Source organism: Talpa occidentalis, unplaced genomic scaffold, assembly GCF_014898055.3.
Source record: "Talpa occidentalis isolate TD23 unplaced genomic scaffold, MPIMG_talOcc4v2.1 talOcc4.9, whole genome shotgun sequence".
NCBI classification, from domain to species: Eukaryota; Metazoa; Chordata; class Mammalia; order Eulipotyphla; family Talpidae; genus Talpa; species Talpa occidentalis.
Window position 1 is genome coordinate 45173923 of NW_023605305.1, and position 22986 is coordinate 45196908.

The window sequence follows — 22986 nt, forward strand, 5'->3', positions numbered from 1 at the left end:
ACAGCACAGAGTTAGCTAAAAAGAATGTTTGGAAAACCCACACACTCTTTCCAACATGTATCTTATCTTTTAGTTTGGTTTAAAATGTTATATTGGTAACCTTTAAGAGTTGTGATGACTTTTGAATATTGATCAACCAGTCTTCAGACCACCCCTACAAATTTCTTGTACACAGTGACTGTGGAGCCCCAATAGTTTTCTTCTACCTGACTCTGCATCGTAAAGTTTTTGATACATTCACAATCAAGTGTCATATTAAAATATACATATCTATGTGTGTATCTTTATGCACATATAAATATGACACATTTATGTGAATATATCTGTGTGGGTATGCATGTATGTATGTATGTATATGTGTGTGTGTATACACACCTATGCCCATATGCCCCCTCACTTCATATTATGACAGCACTTAAATTTTATAAACAAATATTTGACCAGGCAAAATTAAATCAAGAATCAGAGATTTTTCATATTGTCTAACTTAGATAATCATAAGATGGCAGACTCCAATCACCCTTCTTTTTTTTAACTTTTTAAAATTTTTACATCATTGTTCATTTTTAAACAATATTTGTTTCCCCCACACCCTCTGGTGTAGTCCCCATAGAGATTCCTTCACCAATGCACCCATGCCCCATCGCTTCAGTCCCCTGTGCGCCTCCCTCCCTCCCTTTCTCTGCAGTATGTCTCTGTCCAATCACCCTTCTTGCCACTTAGTAACAACCAATAATATATTGAATTTATGTTCAAATTAAAATCTGAACAAATCTCCCATAGTTTAATATAAGCCTGGCTACTACTGTTATTATTAATTAAAATATACTCTCATACTTGCATATTTTGCCCCAATATTATTTTTGTTGGAGTTTTTGACTGACTAGCTTGTGCAGTCATAAGCGCTTGGTCACAAGAGGCAAAAACAGTAAGAGAGAAATAAGTCAAAAATATATTACATTGGCAAACAGCGAGCGCTTTATACATATCCAGTGAAATAATCAACAGATAAATTATACCACTATGGAAAATAATCTATCACATTAAAAATGAGAGACTGCTAGTGTAAAAGGAATTTAGTAAATTATTTTTCTTAACAAAAATCAGTGAACTAATTGACTTTAAGTAGAAAACTAATGTTTACCTGTCTTTATATTTTAAGCTTTCACTTGTAATTGTCCAACTTTTAAGCTTTCACTTGTAATTGTGCAACTCTCAAAGCAGTGGATAATTTTTCTGTGGCTATAAATAATCCCAAATCTTTCATGGAGAAATCTCTTCTGTAATTGGATTCTTAACAGAGCATTATATTCATGACATATACATAATATATTCATATTCATAAATATAGTATATTGATAAGCAATACCATCAAATTAACAAAGATGATAACCTACAGTTTCATTTCTTTTAAGGTGGAATTAATGTTTTCTTACAATGCTGTGGCAATTAATGAAGAAGACATTTTTTTTTTTATCTTGTTCTGAACAGGTAGGTAGACATAATAGACACTTGGAGTAGTGTAATATTAAAATATTAGACATTTTTAAAAAATCTTTTCCTGGTTAGGACCAGGATGATATATCTGTTTTGAAGCAAGTGATTCACATATGGCAGTAGGTTTAGGATTTCATGCTGTTTTCATTGCTAAATGTAGTAGGAGTAACAAAGGCCAAATCCTCAAGTTGCACCTGCTAGGCAAATGTGGATGGGCCTCAGTCTGAGAACAAGGGGTTGCAATGCTGCTCTTCCATCCAAAGGCATCTAGGGGACCAAATGTCTGCCTTAACATGAGTTAAATCAAACTCACAAACTTTGACATATAAAAATAAATATACATATATGTGTAGAGATACATGTACATATATGTACATATGTATGTATTATAAAGTAAAAAAGTAGAGAAAATTTCCAAGAGCCAATTTCACCACTAGCTTGCTGAGTCATCATTAATCACGATTAATAGAAATCAGTAGAAGAAAAATGGTATGTAAAGACAAGGTAGGAAATGATTACATTGAAAATGTTTGATTTTTTTAAAATATGTTTAAGAAATTCTGTTTTTTATAAAACTGGCCAATGCATTAGACTAACTCATGTATTTTTATATTTGATGTCACTTATTCTTTTATATATTCACTTACCCATCCACCCATAATCCACCCTTCATCTAATCATGTTTTTCCCATCAAAGTATTGATAAATCATTTTATTCCTTTACCCCTTCACAAACATATTTTTGGTGCCTGCAACTCGCCAGAGACTGTTACTACTGATATAAAGACATAGAAGATCAGGTTCATTACCTCAAGGAGCTTAGAGTCCAGCTGTAAAGAAAGTTAAGTACATCAGTTCTATGTAGTATGATAGATGCTATGATAGCACTAGCCTGTGAGGATAGAAGAGCTTGTAAGTCAGATTGGTGGATCTGGCAAGGCTAACATTAAAGCTGAATTTTAACATAAGAAAAATTGGGTAGGTGGTAAAAAAGATAGGTAATTCTAGAGAGAAAAGATATAGCATATGCAAAATGTGCCCTTAATTGACATCTGTTTATAATCACAACATAATTATTTAACAAAACTCCATGACTTTATACACAAGAAGGTGTAATGATTCAATGAACTATGTCCTGGGGAGGCAAGAGAGCATAGCGGTTACATGTACTGGATCTAGAACCAGACTTCTGTGTCTATCCTTGCTCCTTTGTTCTACCTGATAATCCGGGTGAAGTTACTCAACATCTCTCTGACTCATTTTCTCTTTCTATCAGTCCTGAAATAATTGCTCAATATATTGGGCTATCAGAAAAGTCATGATGTATTTTTTTTTCTGTTTTCTATGCAAAAACAAGTCACAACTTTTCCAACAACTCAATATATTCACTAGGATAGTGTTTTGTTAAAATTATATTTTGATAAAATGATGATAATAATATTATTTATTATTATCCATGAGGGGATGCCTGAGATCTAAAAAGCTAAGATTTACTACATTCAGTACCCAAAGAGATTTTCCCCTTCTTTTTTTTTTTTTTAAAGATTTTATTTTTATTTATACAAGAATTGCGGTACAGGCCAGAGGCAAGGGAGGGTGAGAGAATTCACCAGAGACAGAGCGGGAAGCAGAACAGGCAGACAACTGAAAACACTGCTGATGGGAGACCTCTCCAACAGGAAAGGTCTGCCGCGCCATGTGGGTATCTCCCTGGTCAGCCAGAAATCGAACCTGCACTGCAGAGGCTGCAGACAGTTTCACAGCTCTGCACTCAACCCGCTGCACCACCGGGGAGGCCCAATTTTCCCCTTCTTAAAACTGTTTGCAGTAAGGTAGCAAAACCACTCAAATACCCTGAGTTCAAATTCTGTCTCAGCAACCTTTCAACTCTGGGCAAGTTACTTAATGCCGGTGCCTCAGGTTTTTCTGTCACATGAGATTTTCACACCAAAATCTCTCTGAGGGGGTGTCTGGGGGGATTAAATAGGGTGAGATGTGACTGGCATCACCCAAAGATTTGTCTCATCATCCAAAAAATCCTTTAAAATGCTTAGAAAATACATACTGGCTAATCTAAGGATTGTGAAAAATATATTTCCCAAAATACTTCCTATAGTTTGAGAGATCACATATAAATATTCTCATCTGCATTCGCTAACTCTGGAAAACACTCTTGAATGTTATTGCTGACTTTGATAGGCTGCCTTTGCATCTTTGCCAGAACTTGCTCTGGGTTACAGCTATTCATAGAATGCCCTTGGATAATGTGATAGGTTGAATTTGAATTACTCCTCCACTCATTTTGGAGGCAGTAATAATGGCAACTGAAATGGTCATCCGAAGAAAGAACTAAGCATGGACATTTTCTAATAAAATCTCTTTTTCTTATCCTTACAATAACCCAAAAGGAGATAATATAATACTACTTGAGTAAAGAAGTGCTAAACATGGTAATACAAAAATGAATTTCCTGTAGATAAATAATACATGCTTTGAAAGACTATTTGTCTCAGGTGGAATACAAATACAAAAACTTTTTTTAAAGCTTAGATTATAGGAAAAGATGTTGCTTTAGATCTTTTTTGGAAATACTTTTAATTGCAAATACTGCTTTATGGCTGGGAACCCAGTATCTCCTCTCTCTCTTTCTTTATATACATATGCGTGTGTGTGTGTGTGTGTGTGTGTATTCACACACAGTGTATATACAGACTATATTTAAGAGAATTTATCATGTTTCTAATATTATAATCTTTGGTCTCTCAAACATCATTCAGCACTTCCCTCCTTCCCCAACATACCAATTACTTAATACTGTTACATCTAAAGCCTGGGCTTCTTAGTCTGCCTGAAGGAGTAGAGAAGTTCCAGGCTGGCATAGCTTCTATTTTATTAATTTTTTTTCTTGCCTGCAACCTGATTTCTTCTGGGTCTGACCTAATTCCTTTGATGCCTGGGGCTTGGAGGCCTCTGTTAATCTGCATCATGGATGTCTGCAGGAAAAGCGAGACAATTGAAAGAAAAGTAAATGAAGGAAAGAAGGGCACCTGGGCTAGAGTGCTTTCTACAACCAAAATACACATTTTGAAAGCAGGACATTTTTGTTCTACCCCATCCTTTAAAGAGGAACCTAAATTGAATGCATGAATTAAATACTAAATACTCCCCTCTCTCTGATTTTTTTTTAGCTCGTTAGTAAAACATTTTATGACTAGGACAAAAAAGGCAATGGCAGAATGCTAATTATTAGCATCATACAATGAATTCCAATGAAAGACAAAAACCTGTTTTTTTTTTTTTTCTGAAAAATAAGTCATGTTCTAGAAGTTATAATGAAAGTGTTTGCCATGACTTTGATGTACAGATCATGCAATAGTATAAGTTTTGTTACTAAGTTTTCGGACGTGCTTATATTCAGAGCTTTTTAGACCTGTCCGCTAACATTGTTCCACTGGGTCTGTTCCCAGTTTCATTTTTTCATTTGGGAAGCAGGTTCTTTTTATGGCTCAACTATGCATTCAACATCTTGTAGTCATTAATATACCAAAGGCAGAGGGTACAGGGGCAGATTTTCAAAGTGTCTCTGCTTACTTGATTTTGGATTACTATGACTCCTGGGGAAGAGGGTAGGTGAAATTTATCCTTCCTCGGTAACAAATCACAGGTTTCTATCTTTGAGATGATAAGAAGTTGTGATATTATATGCATGGATTTACCCAAAAAAAGGAGATGGGGGGGCATGTCCATTTGTGATTTGATCAATGACAATTCACAAGGCTATCAGTACACCTGCTCTTGTCAGAAGAGATGCACTTTATCCAAAGCAAGAAAATGATCAGTAATGGTAATTGTTTTTCAACACAGTAACATGGCATGGTACAGGGATATTTTCACTTCACAGATGTTTAAAGTCACTTGGCTCTCAGCCTTTAAACTTGTTATTCAGTTGGCATCTGAATTCATGTTTCATAGCAATGTGCCTTAAATAGAAATGATCCTCTGAATTTCAGAGCTATACCCTTTGCTACTCTACCTGCTTAACCTACACAGCTTTTGTGATTCAGAATATATTTATAGATTCAAATAGTAATTTTGGTCAGTTAAAAATCCTTTATTCAATACAAAACTGCTAATCGACATGTTCATATTATGTGTATGTGTATACAACATATAAAATGTATATACTTTTTGTGTTCCTTTGCTGTGTACTGGAAGTCCTCTTTATATTCTCCTTTTATTTTTACTCATATTTAATAGTGATCTTACCCAGGTGCTGTGGAGGAAAAAATAAAAATAGGAGTTTGGAATCCACACAATTCACCACCTAGAAAACTCACTTAGCATAGTAAAAATTAATAGAATGTTAGAGTATATTAGTTTAAATCATTAGGAATTATCACTTTGTATGTGTTATTTGTGTGAGTTCATTCTAGTCTACATTTTAGCATAAGCTGATGGAATCAATATTTTTCACACTGATGAAAAAATTTTCAGTTTAACCTGAAAATTGTTTCTAAGAGTACTGAACAGTGTAAATCTCCACATAATTTCCTATTTGTTTCAAAGACATAGAAAGTCAAATAGTGGAACAAGATGTTCCTACTTTATTTCCTTGGCCTCTTCCACATAAACTAATGAACATCTAGAAGCAGAAAATTCAGCTATAATTTAGGACCTCAAACCATAGATTATAGTTTTCCTTTGGCACAACTATCTAAAACAATCTTATATTTAATAGTTTATATTATTTGATTTTGAAATACACTATAGTTTGTGTATTGGGCAAGTGAGAGATTAATTTGCCTTTGTAAAATTGTACACCTTTGGGGGCAGTTGTATTTTATGGATAGGTGAACAAGAATTTTTTAGCAGCAGATCTATGTAACTGACATTTTTATGCTTTTTCTCTTTTTTTAAAGTGCAAGTCAAAGGACATGAACATCACATTCCTTATTTTATTTTTTATTTCATTTATTTATTTGGATTAACATTGATTTACATCATTGTATATAATTCAGAGGAATAGGTTTACACCTCCTCAGAGGTGTATCACATTCCTAATTTTTCCTCATTTTAAACTGCTGTTGAACTCACATTTTCATTCAATGGAATAGTTTATATGGTCATAAACCAAGATTAGATGTGTGTGTGTGTGTGCGTGTGTCTGCTTTCCTCAGACACAATTATTTCTGTTTTCAGGTAATGATTTATTTCTACTTCAATTAATATATATGACTCATTTCATAAAGGATGCTTGCTATCCATTATACTGAGCTAAGGAAAAAAAAACATTAAAAATGATCATTGCTATCATCTGGGAGAGAATGCATATTTTCACAAAAATGAAAAATTATAACAAATATCAATTAGATTACTTTCTATAAGGTTTACACTGTCAAATTTCCCTTGCATCTTAGTTTATTTTTACAAAATTCTGACGAATAATGTCTTTGTGTTAAATGGTGGTGTTAAATGTTCAATTCCGCAAGCAAGCTATACCGAATGCTTATGATAATCTTCACAACAATTACAAACAGAATAGATGTACATCACCCCAAACGAGATGAGAACTGATAGAAGACTGAGCCTCTTCCTTTTTTCTGTGTGTGTTCTGTGTAAGAGCCCCACTGCATATAACTAATAGACAAACTGCAACGAGGTGATTCTGTAATACAATATATAATGGAACAAAAACCAAATTGCTTGCATTTGTACTATGCTAACTCTTTTCTCAGATGATCTTGGCAGCTTTGCTTTCTCTAATTTCGTTAACCTCTCACAGATATAAAACTGTGCACCCCAACCCTGTGGCTCCTTCACCTCCTTTCTTTACTCCTTCCCGCTGTTTCATTACATTTTCTTACGTGCATACCATAAAGTCCTCTTGGACACATAATAAGATTTGTGCCAGACTATGTTTCTTGGCTTTAATGGTTAGTTAGCTTTCCAGAATACACATGCTGCTTTATACATGCTTTTATTACTGACATCATGAGAATGCATCTCTCCTATGTTTACAATTGGGTGTTCACCCTTAAATAAAAGCAATGAGATCAGGTTGTTTAAGAGTATCTTTGAAAAGCAGAATAAAAACAGCTGTTATCTGCTTGAACCATTTCATTTTCTTTCATGATCTGAATGATAATGATGTGTAGCAGTGGGCAGTCTCCAGCTCTCATTATACGCCATACATCAGAGCCTCTTTCAGGTTGGAATTGGGTCTCTGTCCCAGAGTTCCAACAGGATCGTTTCAACCTCACTTCTAACAGGTGTTGGTGTTTGCGGGAGGGGCTAAGGGGAGGATAAAACACCTTTGCTTGTTCCCCACTGACCTCGGGATTCAGGAGGCTGGTTTTCATTGGCAATGTGGGTTTGAAAGTCAAACCAGGTCCTTGTTGAAATCTCTTACACCAGGAATAGATTACAAATATTTCCACATGTCAAACAAATGAACAATAGGGTGGTCCTATTAATCAAAGCTCTCCTAAACCAAGTACAGATGGTAGCAATGAACTTCTCTTCCATGAAGATTTCTTGAAATAGGAGGAAATAGATTGCACAGAAACACACATTTCTTCAAGTGACACCACACAAAGAAAAGGAGCTCAAACTAAATGTAACCCAAACCAAACAATAATAATAAAGTTTTCAAAAATCCCAGTGTTCTCAGTGATCCAAACTGGAAGGTTGATTGAGCTTATTTCCATTCAACACTCCCTCATCACAAGCTGTTTCTGAAGATTCTGCGGTATTTGCCTAGAGACTGACAAGCTGAAATTGGTTTTAACCTCCAGAGTCCCCTTTTCATATCGCAGATGTTGCTGATTGGGGAGCAGAGTTCTGCTTTCCCCAAAGTCAGTGATTTCTAGGCTCCTGTGGCATCTACCATGGAGAGCATAACTCCTCTCAGACAACAATGTCATTTGTTATTTTTAATTAACAGAAAAATATCGATAGGAATGGTTGAAATTGCATAGTATTCAAAACTTGAGAGTGAGGAGAGTCAGAGAAGCTATTCTATTTAAGGAATAGCCTCGAGGCTGGACCCCTGGCAGCTTTGTCTGGCCCAAGCTGTGTGATATCTAAGCCTCTCAGGAGCAAAAAACTGGGCTGGGAATCTCTCGGGAATGATGACTCCCGGGGACGTTCTCTATGACCAGGTGTTACTATTTAGGAAGAGGATATTTCAGATGTTTTAGCAAAATCGGTTCTACTTCTCTCAAGATTGTTGCTATTATGATCCTGTGAAGCCCTTCAAGGTGAGGGATCAAAAGATGCTAAGATGTCACTCAGTTCATGCCTTATCTTAAAACAGTGTTAAACGTAAATTGTATTTGAAAGGTGAAAATTCTATTGTGAAGCCCTTACCAGAGAGGGTCTGTGATTTCCACTGATAAAATTCCATAATGTAAAAACTACCAGAGGCCATTTTTCTCTCTAGCTTAAATCTTCTCTACTGCAGCTAAGAATATACTTCCTCTTGATCTGTTCTCAGTAAGAGAGCAATATTCAAAATTGTTTAATGTATGGGTAAAGATTTTTTAAAGTCTCCTCTTAAACTTTTTGAAGATAATTACAGTAGAGATGGGAAATTTTTCTACTAATAGATTAAATGTGTCTGAAGCCTTAGATTAATTATAATCTTTTTCAAGAGGACTAACATTTTATAAGTTTTCATGAAAAGATAACATTTTATTGGATTTTAAAAGGAAACAAAATAAAAGTATTACATATGAGGGCCTCCCCTGGTGGCGCAGCGGTTGAGCACTGGGTTGCAAGGCTGCCCGTAGCCTCTGCATCCCAGGTTGACCCCCAGCCACCAGCGAGGGTCCCACAAAAAAAAAAGTATTACATATGATACTTTATATGCTATAATCATATGTTCACAATGACTATATGGGGGAGCAGAGGAGATTGTCCAACTAATTTTTTAATTTCTTGGAAAGTTGCAAAAATCTATGGAAACAGCCTCTATTATTATTCTGAGAGTATAATATAGTTTGCTTAAAGTATGAAATAGTATATTTCAATATCTTAAATAGTTTCCTAACTATGTGGAAGTATATTTGAATGCAGGTCTTGTCTTATCCAAAATAGTTCATCCAAATAAACACAGAATCATTGGAAATCCTAAAAAACAAACAAACAAACAAAAAAAAAACCTTCAGTCTTCCAATTCTTGTGTGTGTTGTTGAGAAAGTGATAACATCTCAGTGAAATATAATTTTAAGCAAGTTCCAGCTCATAGCCTGGGCCTTCCTCAGAAAGTATTTGCAGTTGTTTTTAGGCTTGCTAATGAACCATTATAAAATTTAGTGCAATTTATATATTCTGTCACAAAAACTAACACAGTGATTTCTATGTTAAAGGGAAGACAATGAATGATCAGTTCAAACATTGAAATCTCAACACTGTTAAGCAATATCTAAAAATTATCTTAGAATATAAACATGACTTTAGGAATCTTTACTAAAAGCCATATTTATGTTCAATTCAGATACTGTGCATACAAGTTTAAAAGCATTTCATAGTAATTTTGGTTTATCTTTTTGATATAATATAATTAAATTAAAAATAATTGTCACGTATTTGTTTATTAGAGGGAATTAATGACTGCATGGGACAGAAGAGAGAAAGACAATTTTGATGAAATACTAAGTGGACAAACAAAGAGGTGATTTAATTCTCCGCTTAGAAATCTGTATTAGTCTGGAGAAAGTTGACTACTCATCAGAACATGGACATATAAATAGATGTATGAAACAGTAGTTAACATTTTAAAATGCTCACAACATTCTAGGCATTTTGTACAGTGTTTATGTGTATTCAGCGCCTCTGAGAGAAGTGGCTGACAGTACAAGCTCTAGGTTTAAAAGTGAACCTTGCCCCATACTAGTTGTATAATCTTGGCCAGAACGCATTTAAAATGTGATATAAAGTAATAATAGAACTTTCCTTATAGTTTTGTTTTTTTTTTATGAGGTTTCATTGAGTAGCTACTGGGAAAGTTCTTGGAATAGTACCTGTGACACACTAAGCACTAAATATAGTTTTATTAAAACATTCTCATAAGAACTGCCAATGATAAAACTATTATTTTTATTTTAAAGGAAAATTAACCAAAGTCCCCAAAGTTGAATATTTGCCTAAGATCATACATTTAGTAGGTAGCAGCAAGGGGATGATTATTCTGTATGTTTCACTTCAGGGGCCACAAATTTCCTGTAGAATGAACTAAAAGGGTTTAAGGTCTATCCATAAACTTTTACCACCGAATAAAAATTTAAAGTCAGATTTTCTAATAAAAAACAAGCATACTACTGTGTCTACAATCTCTGTCACTTTAGTTAGGAGTAGTAGGTAAATAACAAAATATGGAAATACATAAATTACAAGCATTCATGTAAGAGTGTGGCTTCATTTTTTTTTTCATTTTTAAATGCATTTATCCTTTCCAAGAGAACCTGCCCATTGAATTTTTTTATGGTAACCCTACTTTTGATATGGAAATATAGAAGTATTATTATTAAAAGTGTCAAGCAAATTCCAACAGATACTTTCTTTTTTATTGTTGCTATATTGGAATTAATTGCTCGTTACCAAGGTCATTTTATCAAAGACATCTTCCTATATTCCTCTGAGTATATCAAACATGTTGGTTAGATTTTTCTCTCAACTGAGTGAATCTTTCTAGCTTACGTCTTTCACAATTTTTTATTACACATTAAAAAAAAACTGTGTGCAACATGAGTTTTTTCTCCATTCCACTGAAAGCTCAGTGAATGTAGGAAATATTTGCAGTTTGCTCGTCCTTTTTTCCCTGGCACCCAGCATGGCATCTAGCATAGACTGGAATAACTGCTCAATAAAGGTTTGCCAATTGAATAAATGGAAGTGACTGGCCTCTGACAAGGCTGCTTAGGGGTGGCAGTCATAAGTAGTTCAAATAAAAACTGGTTGCATATTTGTGGCATGATGGAAGCTATGTGAATATAAGAATTCATCGTGGATGATCCCATTTCACTCCTTGTTTCAAGGAGTGAATATGGAAAGATAACACTAGAAAAACTTAAAAAAAGAGAGAAAACAAGTTCTGACTACAATGGAAAAACATGACTCATCATTTTGTTTCAGAGGAGTTTAGGAAGAGTTTTAAAAATGTTTCCACAGTATTTTTTCCCACTTTTCCATCGAGTCATTTTCTGTAATCTTATTAAAACAAGCTGGCTGTAGAAACTGTAGGTTAGAACAATGTATACCAGGAGAGTTGATGGCAGCAGTAATATCACCTTTATATGGAGGATTCTCTTGCTATGTATCAAGGAATCGTCACCCAGTGACCCCTGGGTACCGGAAGGCGTATGTGATTAATCAAGGAAGCACCTTCTTTGTTGAACTCTAGAGAAAAGTTTCTGTACCCAGCAGGTGAAATAACATACTAGGGAGCCTGGCAGGCAGAGTGACATATTTCCTCCTGACCTCAATTTCTCAGACACTGTGTTGTCTGTTTGTGGATGACACACTCAACGGGAAAAGCACCAAGCTAAGAAAAACAGCAAGGATCTGATCATAACCCCATGGCACTGAGAGATGGTTATCTTCTCATTTAGTTAAGGAAAGAGTTTAGATTTCACTGGTTCTTGAGAAAGAAGAAAGACAGGCTAATTTGCTTATCTGTTTTGAAAAAATGTACATCATCTACTAAGTCTTTCATTGCGCATTCACATAGATTTAGTTTATTACTCTAGGATTTACAAAAAATTGCTGCTTTTAATTTTTTAGAAAGAAAGTCTGGTTATCACATGTTACTCTCTGTGGTCAAATGAGTGATTATCTTTAAGGGAACGATGTGTCTAGAGATTTTAGCATAATATACATTTGGGTTTATTTAATTTTAAATTTAAATGTTAAAAATGGGACATTTATATGGGTTTTATTCCCCTAAATAGACAATCCACTAATGCACAATAAGTTTGAGCAAGGAGCTGAAAGTGATGCTGTTTAATTACCTTAGGATATTTCTTTAATTTTATTTAAAAATTCTTAGAAATCAAACACTGGCAACTTATAAACACTTAAAATGAGCAGGCAGTGGTGTAACATAATAGGTATTCAATTATTAATTGGTTGATTGATATATACCTATCACATGTGGTATATTCCTTATTCATTACACTCATGCAGCCATTTGATAACTCTCCAATATTAAGCTTTGGCTTCGTGTTCTTGTAAGGATCTTATATGATGGAGGTGGGTAACAGATAGCATCTTCTTACCTAAAACCATCTTACCATATAGACCTCTCATTGGTGTTTCTTCGTCATTGCTAAATTAAAACACACAGACTCTTAAGAAATTAGAAAGAAAGAAGCCACTTGTAGAATCTTTCTTTTTTACCAAAAGTTAAGTCATATAGATTTAATTTAGGGAGCAATAGGAACAGGAACTGGTTAGCTATTAAAGCCTCACCTCTGAAATAATTAGTACTTTATAATTGTTCTCGGATTTCAAGAGAATGCATTTCATAAAATCCTACATGTGAGCAATGATTTTTCATGGTTATGGAGTTTGTGCTTCATCTGAACTTTCTGCATACCCAGGTTATAATCACTGATCTCCTTTCCACCCCAAAGTGAAAAGACAACTGGGAATATTAAAACACTGCTTGCTGAGAATTTCTGATTTGTTAAAAATGTAATTGCTAATAGAATTTTTAGCATATAATTTATCTCCTCTATAATGAGAGACTAGGGAACTAGTTACATTTTTTTTTCTTTTCCTTTGTAATGTTAGATCTCCATTGGAGAGAAAAAAACTTGCAGCTGGAACTTATAACTGTTTGGAAACATCAACAATGTTGAAATTTACACTCACATATGCACATGTTACCAGACAATCAAAAAAATGTGTACAAACAATGAAAGAGGAAAACAATTTTATCAAAATGTGATTTGGTTGAACGAGGCACCAAAAGTTACACTCTTCTGTTTTCAGGAAAACACCGAGAATCAACAAGATGAGGTGGACTATATTCGAGCAAGATTTTGCAAAAGATTTTCTAACTCAGTGATAGGTATAGCTTATACTCGATGATTGACTTTATGAACTATGAATGGTTTTACCTCTACCACATTAAACAAGCAAGAAAGGTTGAACTAATAAAAAGAAACTGCCAGTTGGCACTCTTTCCTGCTGGATTTCAAGATTGTAGTCAAACACATATCTCCCTAATACTATTGGGCATGGTCTTTTAATAATATGCTTCCAGCTGAGAGGTTGGGAAAGTCTTCCACTGCTAATTTAAATCTTGCTTATCTAAGAGAGATTGGTTAATCCAAGTATGGCATTTTGGGATGTGGGATTAGACTAATACTACTCTAATAGAGATAATTTTTTTTTTTTTTTACTTCTTTGGGGCTTTATCTGTCAAGCTAGCTCTTTGTTAGCATTAACTTTCTCCTCCAGTATAATTGAGTAGAAATTGGTAAAAATAGATGAGCCTTAGTATCTATAAAGACCCTAAGGCAGCAAAGTTATATGGGAAGGTATGTATAAAACTTAAATATCTCAAACATATTCAAATCTTCTTCCTAAAATAAACATTATTTATAGTCCATATATCCAGGCAGGAAGTTTCTTCTTAAGTTTAGGAGATGCCTTTTATTTTGTGGGTCGAATCAGGGTGAATGGCAGGATTTATGCATTTGGTGCTTCTACACATGGTTTGGAGATACCAAAGCTATCTTGATTTGAATGAGACCTTTTTTATTTAAAGATTTATTTATTTATGCATCCAAGAGCTGGGGTACAGGCCAGATGCGCAGGAGGTTGAGAGGATTCACCAGAGACAGAGTGGGGAACAGAACAGGCAGACTGACGAAATACACTGCTGAGGGGAGCAGCAGGCAAGACAGGAGAGGTCTGCTGCACCACGTGGGTCACTTCCCTGGCCGGGGATCGAACTCATGCTGCAGTGGCTGCAGCTAGCTTAACGCCTTAGTGCTAACTTAACCCCTTAGTACTGTGTCTTAACCCCTTGCACCACCAGGGAGGCCCCTGAAAGATAACTTTAATTGGGGAAGTAGTATTGTGTAGTGGTTGAAAGAATGTACAATGGAAGTGGATGACCTAGATGCGTGCGGGTCTTGGTTTTGTAATTTGCAGGTTGTATGATTTTATGAGCTAAATGCTCCCATACTTCTTTATTCTCATCAGTAAATTGGAGATCATGATTGCTACCTAAATTAAATAAGATGACATATGTGACATGCTTAGTATAGTAACTAAAGCACTTCAAATAGTAGGGGTGTTATAGGTATTAGTAGCTATTATTATTCTTCTTTTAGAAGCATTCCAAAGCTTCATTGACAACACTAATGTATTTATTCCTAGATAGTCACTATTTCTCCTTTCCAGAAGGACTCCAGATATGCATCTTCTGATTAGAGAAAAGACACTAAAGCATTCAGTGTGAGATAGGTTTAGATTCCAAGTGAAATATAAGTGACTAAATTGTCAAGTGTTAGTTTGAATTTACCATAGTTCTACTTCTGCAGGGAAAAACCTCTACTGCTGCATTCAAAGGGCACATGAAGATAAATAAAGACTAGAGGACATTCTAAAGAGGTAACACTAGAAAAATAAATCCTCCCTTTATTTCAAAAGAAAAAATATGTGAGCCACAGATAGGAAATGATAGTGAAGTACATGAAAACTGAAGGTTGTTTGCCAAATTCTCTGTTTGTGGTATTTTTGTTTGTTTGTTTGTTTGTTTTTCTGCAGAAAAATATCCAACAGTTACTGAAAATGCCTGAAGAATGACTGCATACATTGGTACAGAAAGCAGCAGTACTAGTTCATCATTTTCAATGTTTGCATTAAAATAGCAAAATCACAGGGCAGCTCTGCTATGACAGCACTTGCAATATTGTATTGCAATTTATGTTAATATGGTTGTCTCTCCCACAAGTGCTACAAGTACTGGGTCATATCTTATTTGTATATCACCAATCCTGACCACAGAATAAGTGCTCAAAAACAAGTTTGCTACATCAATGAATCAATTTTGGTGAGACCCAGATAAGAGCATTCATTTATCTCATTTGTTAACAAACTTGATTGCCTGTTATACTTTAAAACAGCAAATGCTAAGCTGAAGCTTAAAATGAATTTCTCACTCAATAGTTACCAAACGATTTTAGCATGAAGATCTCCTTTAAGTGTCAAAAAATTTTATGAGTATTTGTACTTGAATTATCTCTTGATTGAGAAAATACATGGCACAGCAACTGCCAAAGCAGTTCCCACATCTATTCAAAACTGGTAATATAAAGTGTGTTTGTGGCAACATCTTTGTAATAGCAAAACAACTGAAGATCCATTATGAAAACATAATAAATGTCCACCCATAGTGGCTTGGTTAAATAAATTATGCTGCACTTATATAATGAAATATTTCATAACACTAAAAAAAGAAGGATGCTAGATCAATATATACAGATACAGAAAAAATATCCAAGAGATATTAAGAGAGAACATAAAATTGCAGCATGGAATGTACAGTATAATTTCCTTTGTGTAGGAAAAAACTACACAGGTCTGTTGGGATGCATATGAAAAAATTCTAGAAGAATATACAATAGCTTAAATTGAGTATAATAGCAATAGGGATTTACTTTCAGGTCATAAACTATTATACTGTTTGAATTTTACTCATGAGAATAAATTATTTGTATTTTAAAATCAAAATAGTATATCTATGTGTTATCTCTTTATTATATATATGTGTGTGTGCGTGTGTATATATTCACACTTCCATGTAAGAACTATATATTCTGCCAATGACTCATGCTTAGTTCATGCCTCTGTGAAAATTCTTTGCAATAATTCTGCAGCGTCCCCATAGTTTTTTCATTACAAAAAATGAAAACCAGTCTACATTGTTTTGTTACTCTTTTACCTTTTTGAACAAATAAGTAAACCAGTGGTTTTTAAAATGTTTGCTATCTGCACCATCCTTTATTCATGTTTATGAAATATTATTGCAAAGCCCAGTATTAGAATAGATAAAAGTAGAATTTTCTGATTGATTTCAGAATGAAGCTTCAGAACTCTCCTCCTGCTTTTTCTGGGGCAGCCTATAGTGGAAGTGAGGGGTATAAGTGGGGAAGAGGAATTCATACAACACAGAACACAACATCTTCTAGGAAGCCTAGTGTGATTTCATCTTTTTGCTTCTGTTGGGTCTGATCCTATGACTAGAGTGCAATCTCTATTAGGAAAAAAAAGGAGCTTGTCCCTATTATGCACAGGGTCTCTATTTTCAATCATGGCTACATTATTGAATGTTGAGAGTTTCAACAAAGTTTACATTATTTTGAGTAATCTTGCTAAAAACAACAATGAATTCATATTAAAGAGATTTTTTTTTTCTTCAATGCACCTAAGAGGTGACAGATACTAAAGTCTACAAGATAAAAATTGAAGAAAAAGCAGAGATCTAGAAATGCAAGTGGATCATGGATGACTTAAGCTGACTTTGCTCCAAGGTTATTTTTTCATCCTGTCAAATTAGAACTATGGTTTTGGCAGACTCTTCAAGACTCTCCAAAGAAAGGAGTATAAATGATATCCCACCTATATTGAGCTGGGATACCAGGGCCCCAATTCTCAAGGGACAAAGGAACTAGCAGTAACCATGCCTCTGCCCTTCTATCCTCTGCTCCCAGTAGATCTGAGTGAGTATTGATCTGCCACATCACAGAGCAGGTGACAAAAGGAAAGACAACCTTTCCTGGAGAAGTCATTGCCAGCATTTTTGCAGACTTGAATCCTACACTATGCACTGTTTTGAGGTCTAGGATCTTTAATCTATAAACTTTGATTGAGATGGTTCCAGACAATTGGTGTCCTTAGGTATCTGGCAGAAATCACCATATTTTCTCTCTGTAGCAAAGTACCTTTATGCTAGGCCTGAAGGAATCCCATAACTTAACACACAAGGAAACAAGGCATTGTGAGTGACTACCAAGAGAAGCATCAGTCAGCAGGACAAGGCAACAAACTTCAGATATTGGAATTATCAGTCATGAAGCGGCAACTACTATGGCCACAGTTAAGGAATCAAATGACAAATCTGAAAACAGCTGCAGAGAGCAGGAGCTATAAAAACTGACATACAAGATTTGAAAAAGTATGACCTTAAACATTTTTGAAAAAGAAAACTAAACTAAATTCTGTGAACAGATTGAACAGAGCATAAGACACCAATGAGTAGGTCAGGAAATTTATTCAGAATGAAGTATAGAGAAATAAAAAATTAGAGGAAAAGGGATATAGCAAGAATGGCAGATTCCAGTATAAGTTAGAATCCCAGAAGAATTTAAAAAGAATGAGACAGTGACATTATTTGGAAAGAATAGCTAAATGTTTTTCTCTGTTAAAGAAAGTCACTAATTCATAGACTCAAGAGCCACTCCCTGTCTCTGGGTAGAGATATTAGAAAAGATAAACATAGTTCCTTTATCATCTTGAAACTACAGACTATAAGAAACACTGCATGGAATACAGCAGCTGGTTAACAAGTAACTGACTAAATGAATCAAACTAAAGTGAAGGCTACAAGTTTAGACTGTCATGTGTAGTCACATGGTACAAGCCAAGAAACTTCATCTCTCCAAGTATAAGTTCCTCCTCTGTAAAAGATGATAATAACTGTACTAACTTTAATGGATACAGACAGGATTAAATACTTATTTAAAGCATGGCAAAAAGTGCCTTTCATGGAAAATACATAAAAATGCAAACTAACTTTGTTATTATATTACCAAAAAAGTCCATTAGCATAATTTATCATTTATATATGAAAAGCTTTTTCCCCCTTATTTTCTAAGTTTATCTCTACAACAAGTACACTTTGCTGGTATAATCTGCTTCTCTGTGATTTTGAATTATTTTAGAAAATTATTTATGAATAACATATTCTACAAATTTTGACACAGTTTCAAAAAACAATAATGAGGGGCCTCCTGCTGGCACAAGGGGTTAAGATGCAACCTATGAAGCTGTCCACAGCCTCTATAGCATGAGTTCGATCCCTGGCCAGGGAGCAATCCACATGGCGCAGCAGACCTCTCCTGACTCGCCCGCTGCTCCCCTCAGCAGTATACTTCGGTCAATCTGCCTCTGGTGTATCCTTTGAACCCCCACGCTTCTAGCCTGTACCCCAGCTCTTGTATGCATAAATAAATAAATCTTAAAAAAGCAATAACAATAACAATTAATATTGGTATATTGTTTCACAAGTTCAAAGTGCTTTAACATACAACATTCCATGATGGACTTTGCCAACACTACCATCTTCTGGAGAATGGGTAACTTTGATGGAATTTTAAATCACTAGCAACAGGAGGGGAAGTTAATTCTGAAAATAAGGATCAACATCCACTAAAGTATTACAATCCAATAAAGAAAAGTCTTGACTACCTAATATGACATATTGCCTAGCTAATTTTCTTTTTTTTTTTTAAGATTTATTTATTTACGCATACAAGACCTGGGGGTGCAGGCCAGCGATGCGGGTGTGGGGGGTGAAAGGATTCACCAGAGACAGAGTGGGGAACAGAACAGGCAGACTGAAATACACTGCTGAGTGGGGCAGCGGGCGAGACAGGAGAGGTCTGCTGCACCATGTGGGTTTCTCCCTGGCTGGGGATCGAACTCATGCTGCAGAGGCTGCGGATTGCTTCATAGTATGGTGCTTAACCCTTTGTGTCACCAGGGAGGCCCGCCTAGGTAATTTTCAAGGTAATGAGAAAACAGTGGTCTCTGCAATCCTCATACATTACAAATTGAATATTGATAGACAACAGAGTAGAAAAGGACAGTATCAATGAAAGCAGCAATGAAAGAAAATTCAATCAGGTGTGATTTGAAAGTACACTTCTATTAATGATGTTTCTATGTCAGTGGTTGCAATATGTACATTTCAATAATGACCGTTGAGTCAATGAACACTTATTTAGCACCAACTGTGTGCACCACAGTGGTCAAATGTCTTTTAAACTTGGCATATACATATCACATCATTAAAAAGATGCTTTAATGTATTTTCTGTTGTAAGACATGGGCACTAAAAACATAGGGTATAAAGCCAATGCATTATTCTAGGTTGTAACTGCACATGCCTCTTGGTTTAGGTTGACAATCTGTTACCAAGTTATTACCAAATAGGAGAGGAGAAAGAAATATCCTGAGTATGTTTTGGTGCATGATTCCAAGCCAAACCTAACCAAACACTGTGAAAGAAGGTATTATGGAGGTTAGCAAATAAAACCTGTTCAATAACCACCTTACCCCACACCAAGGACTTCTAGTCACCTTTGAAACCAAGGCCAAATCAATTAAGCTAAATTAAATGATTTCCTGCTTACTAGGTTTATTCTATTAGGTCCCTTAAAAAAGAGTCTGTGTCTGTTTTATTTCATTTAGGTAGAAGGATAGTCAGACATGTCATTAGATTACCTTTGAATTTGACCTTGTCCTTGTCATTTTTTATGGTAAAGAATAGGATTTTTTTTTCAGGGAAAAGAAAGAAAATGCTTTCAAGTTAGAGACATTGAAACCTAATAGATTGTGCTATTTAAACAGAAAACAAATTAAGATTGCTCTCGAGCCTTTTTTTTTTTTTAATTAGCCACAAGTTCCTAAAGGACATTAGACAATTATAGAAACATACTATGTGGTCTCAGACTTCAAGTTAACACTTATTTTCCTGGTTTCTGAAGAATGTTCATTTTTTTTTTTGCAATTACTTCCAGGACCATTTTCTTTTGCTTCTGAGAAAATATATATATTTACTGAGCATCATCTCTAGATGAGGAATCTAGAATCATCTTCTTAATTTTCTTTAAGGGAATTATCTTGATATAAATTTTGCAGATTCTCTTATTTTTATTTTAGTTATTAATTAAATAGAACACAGATTTCATTATCTACACACTGTTAACTCATTTTCTAATCCTCCTACATGTTATAACTTTCTCTAATTGTAGGGAAAACATTCCAGGTTCATTGAATAATATCTAAGTATTTTTTCCTTTGTCATTCTCTCCAAAACAATGCTTAATAGCTTGACAAATCAGAAAATATTTCTGTTTGTTTTATCTAAATCACTCCTGTGTACATTCTTTCTCATTCTTTCTCAAACACACAAGAGATGACCCTTCATTTGCCTTTCCCCTGTTTCCAATTACTTGACATCAACTAGTTACTGTGAATAGATCAAATTTTCACATTTCATAAATGTAGTAAATGTAACATTATTCCAGTTCTCATTTCAGGTGGGCTTTGGAATATATTTCAACTAGAAAAAATAATGTGAATTTAAAAACTTTATTTTCAGGCTTGGTTTACATTCACAAGGCTTTATGATTTTCCAGTATTTGCCCAAACCCCTAAAGCTACATGTCACTAAAGAAAAATAGTAGGTTTTAAATAAATTTACAGGACCATCACTTTTATATGGCCATACAGTAAAAGAATATATGGAAATTGTATTGATAAAATTTAAGTATTCTCTTCAGGTGTAGCAGAAGAACAAAGGAATGGAATATTGTGCCCCTTTTTACATATTTATCAAAGATTACCTGACTACAGGCAACAAATGTAGAACTGACCACAATTTGATATCTTATTGGACAACTGTGGGTTATGGTAGCAATTGGGGTATGTTATTTAAAGTAAACAGGGCAAGAGGAGGAAATAAAGTCATTTGTTAACATCAATGATTAGTAAAGAAGAAAACATACATTTGAAAATTACTTATAAATATTTTACACTGGGCCTCCCCAGTGGCGCTGCAATTAAGCGCCACGCTGCGATGTTGTCCGCAGCCTCCATAGCGCCAGCTCCATTCCCCACCAGCCAGGGAGAACCCCATATGGCACAGCAGACCTCTCCTGCCTTGCCCGCTGCTCCCCTCAGCAGTGTCTTCGGTCTGTCTGCCTGTTCTGTTCCCCGCTCAGGCTCTGGTGAATTCTCTTACCCTCCTGTGATTCTGACCTGTACCCCAGTTCTTGTATAAAATAAATAAATCTTTTAAAAAATATTTTACACTTAAAATAAGTAAGTGAAATCGGTAACTTGGCTGTTTCTTTCACCTTAATCTATTACCAGGTATATAATGCAATAGTCTTTCCAAGCCACATTTTCTTGCATGCCAATTATCATTGGTACATTGTCACTTATGGTGTTTTAAATCTTTTAGAAGGTGTATGAACTGAATTAGGCATACCTTCCCTAATTCATATGTTAAAGTCTTAAACTTCAATGTATCAGTACTGTCATAGTGGAGACAGGCCCTTTAAGGAGGTAATTAAGCCTTAATGGTAAGTGTGGGGCCTTATTCCAATAAATTGGTGTTTCTATAAAAAAGAGAAGGGAACGATCTCTCTCTTCCTGCCACAAACAGGAAAGGACATATGAAGACAGTGAGAATGCAGATCTCTACAAGACAGGAAGTGAAATTGACCATGCTATTGCCTATATCTGGGACTTCCTGTTTCCAGAACTGGGAGAAAATAAATGTCTGTTGTTTAAGCTGCCCAGACTATAGTATTTTGTTAGGGTAGCCCAAGAAAGTTCACATGGAATTTATTGAAATATTTTGGAGCATGTTTTAGGAAAACTTAAAAACACACAAGGTATGGAATTATAGTGACAGTGGCTAAAACAGGACATTCTGATTTCACATCTGGTATACTTGTTTAGTTTCATACAACTCAAAATGAGAAATGAATGATTCATTATTTATATATTAATTTAAAATGTTAAAAAATTAGAAGAAAGAGGCATGAAGTAAAAAATACAATTCTCTTTCCTCACCCCCTAAAACTTGCCCACCCTTCCTAGCCAGGTAAACCATTTTAAGGATTCCTTAAATATCTTTATGGTAATTTTCTAATCATACACACATACACACACATCACACCTTTTTCTATGAAAGCGAAATTTTACTATACAACTGTCAACTATTTTTAATCATCTAAAAACATATTTCCCAACATAGCATACATATAGACTTTTTTCATTTTTAAAGACTCTGTTACATGCCATGATATACATAAGCCATAATTTATCAATCTGGTTTCCATCTTACATGCATTTAGAGAGTTAGTTTCTAATTGTTTTCTATGATAAACCAATCCACAATGTACATTGCTGTATATATCTTTACATTTTCATGAATTGTCATAGAAAAGAACCCTAAAAATAAAAAAAAGAGTGAAAGCATTGTGCATTTTTCTTTTTGACAGATATTACTAAATTTCCGTCCAAAAATGTTATAACAAGTTGCTTTTCCATAGCAGAATCCACAAAGAATCTGTTTTCCTAAGTATTAGTTCACACTGGTTGATATAGAAGTCTTTAGATTTTTCTAAGATGTATCTTATAGTTGTTTTAATTTACATAGCTTTAAGTGTCAGAGAA

At 34.8% G+C, this 22986-nt stretch overlaps 1 protein-coding gene across 1 annotated transcript in view; it reads right to left on the reverse strand.

Moving 5' to 3' along the window:
* The window catches only part of ADGRL2 (adhesion G protein-coupled receptor L2), a 594604-nt gene that overhangs the window by 511850 nt on the left and 59768 nt on the right, over positions 1–22986 (reverse strand). The gene's annotated exons all lie outside the window — the stretch shown is intronic.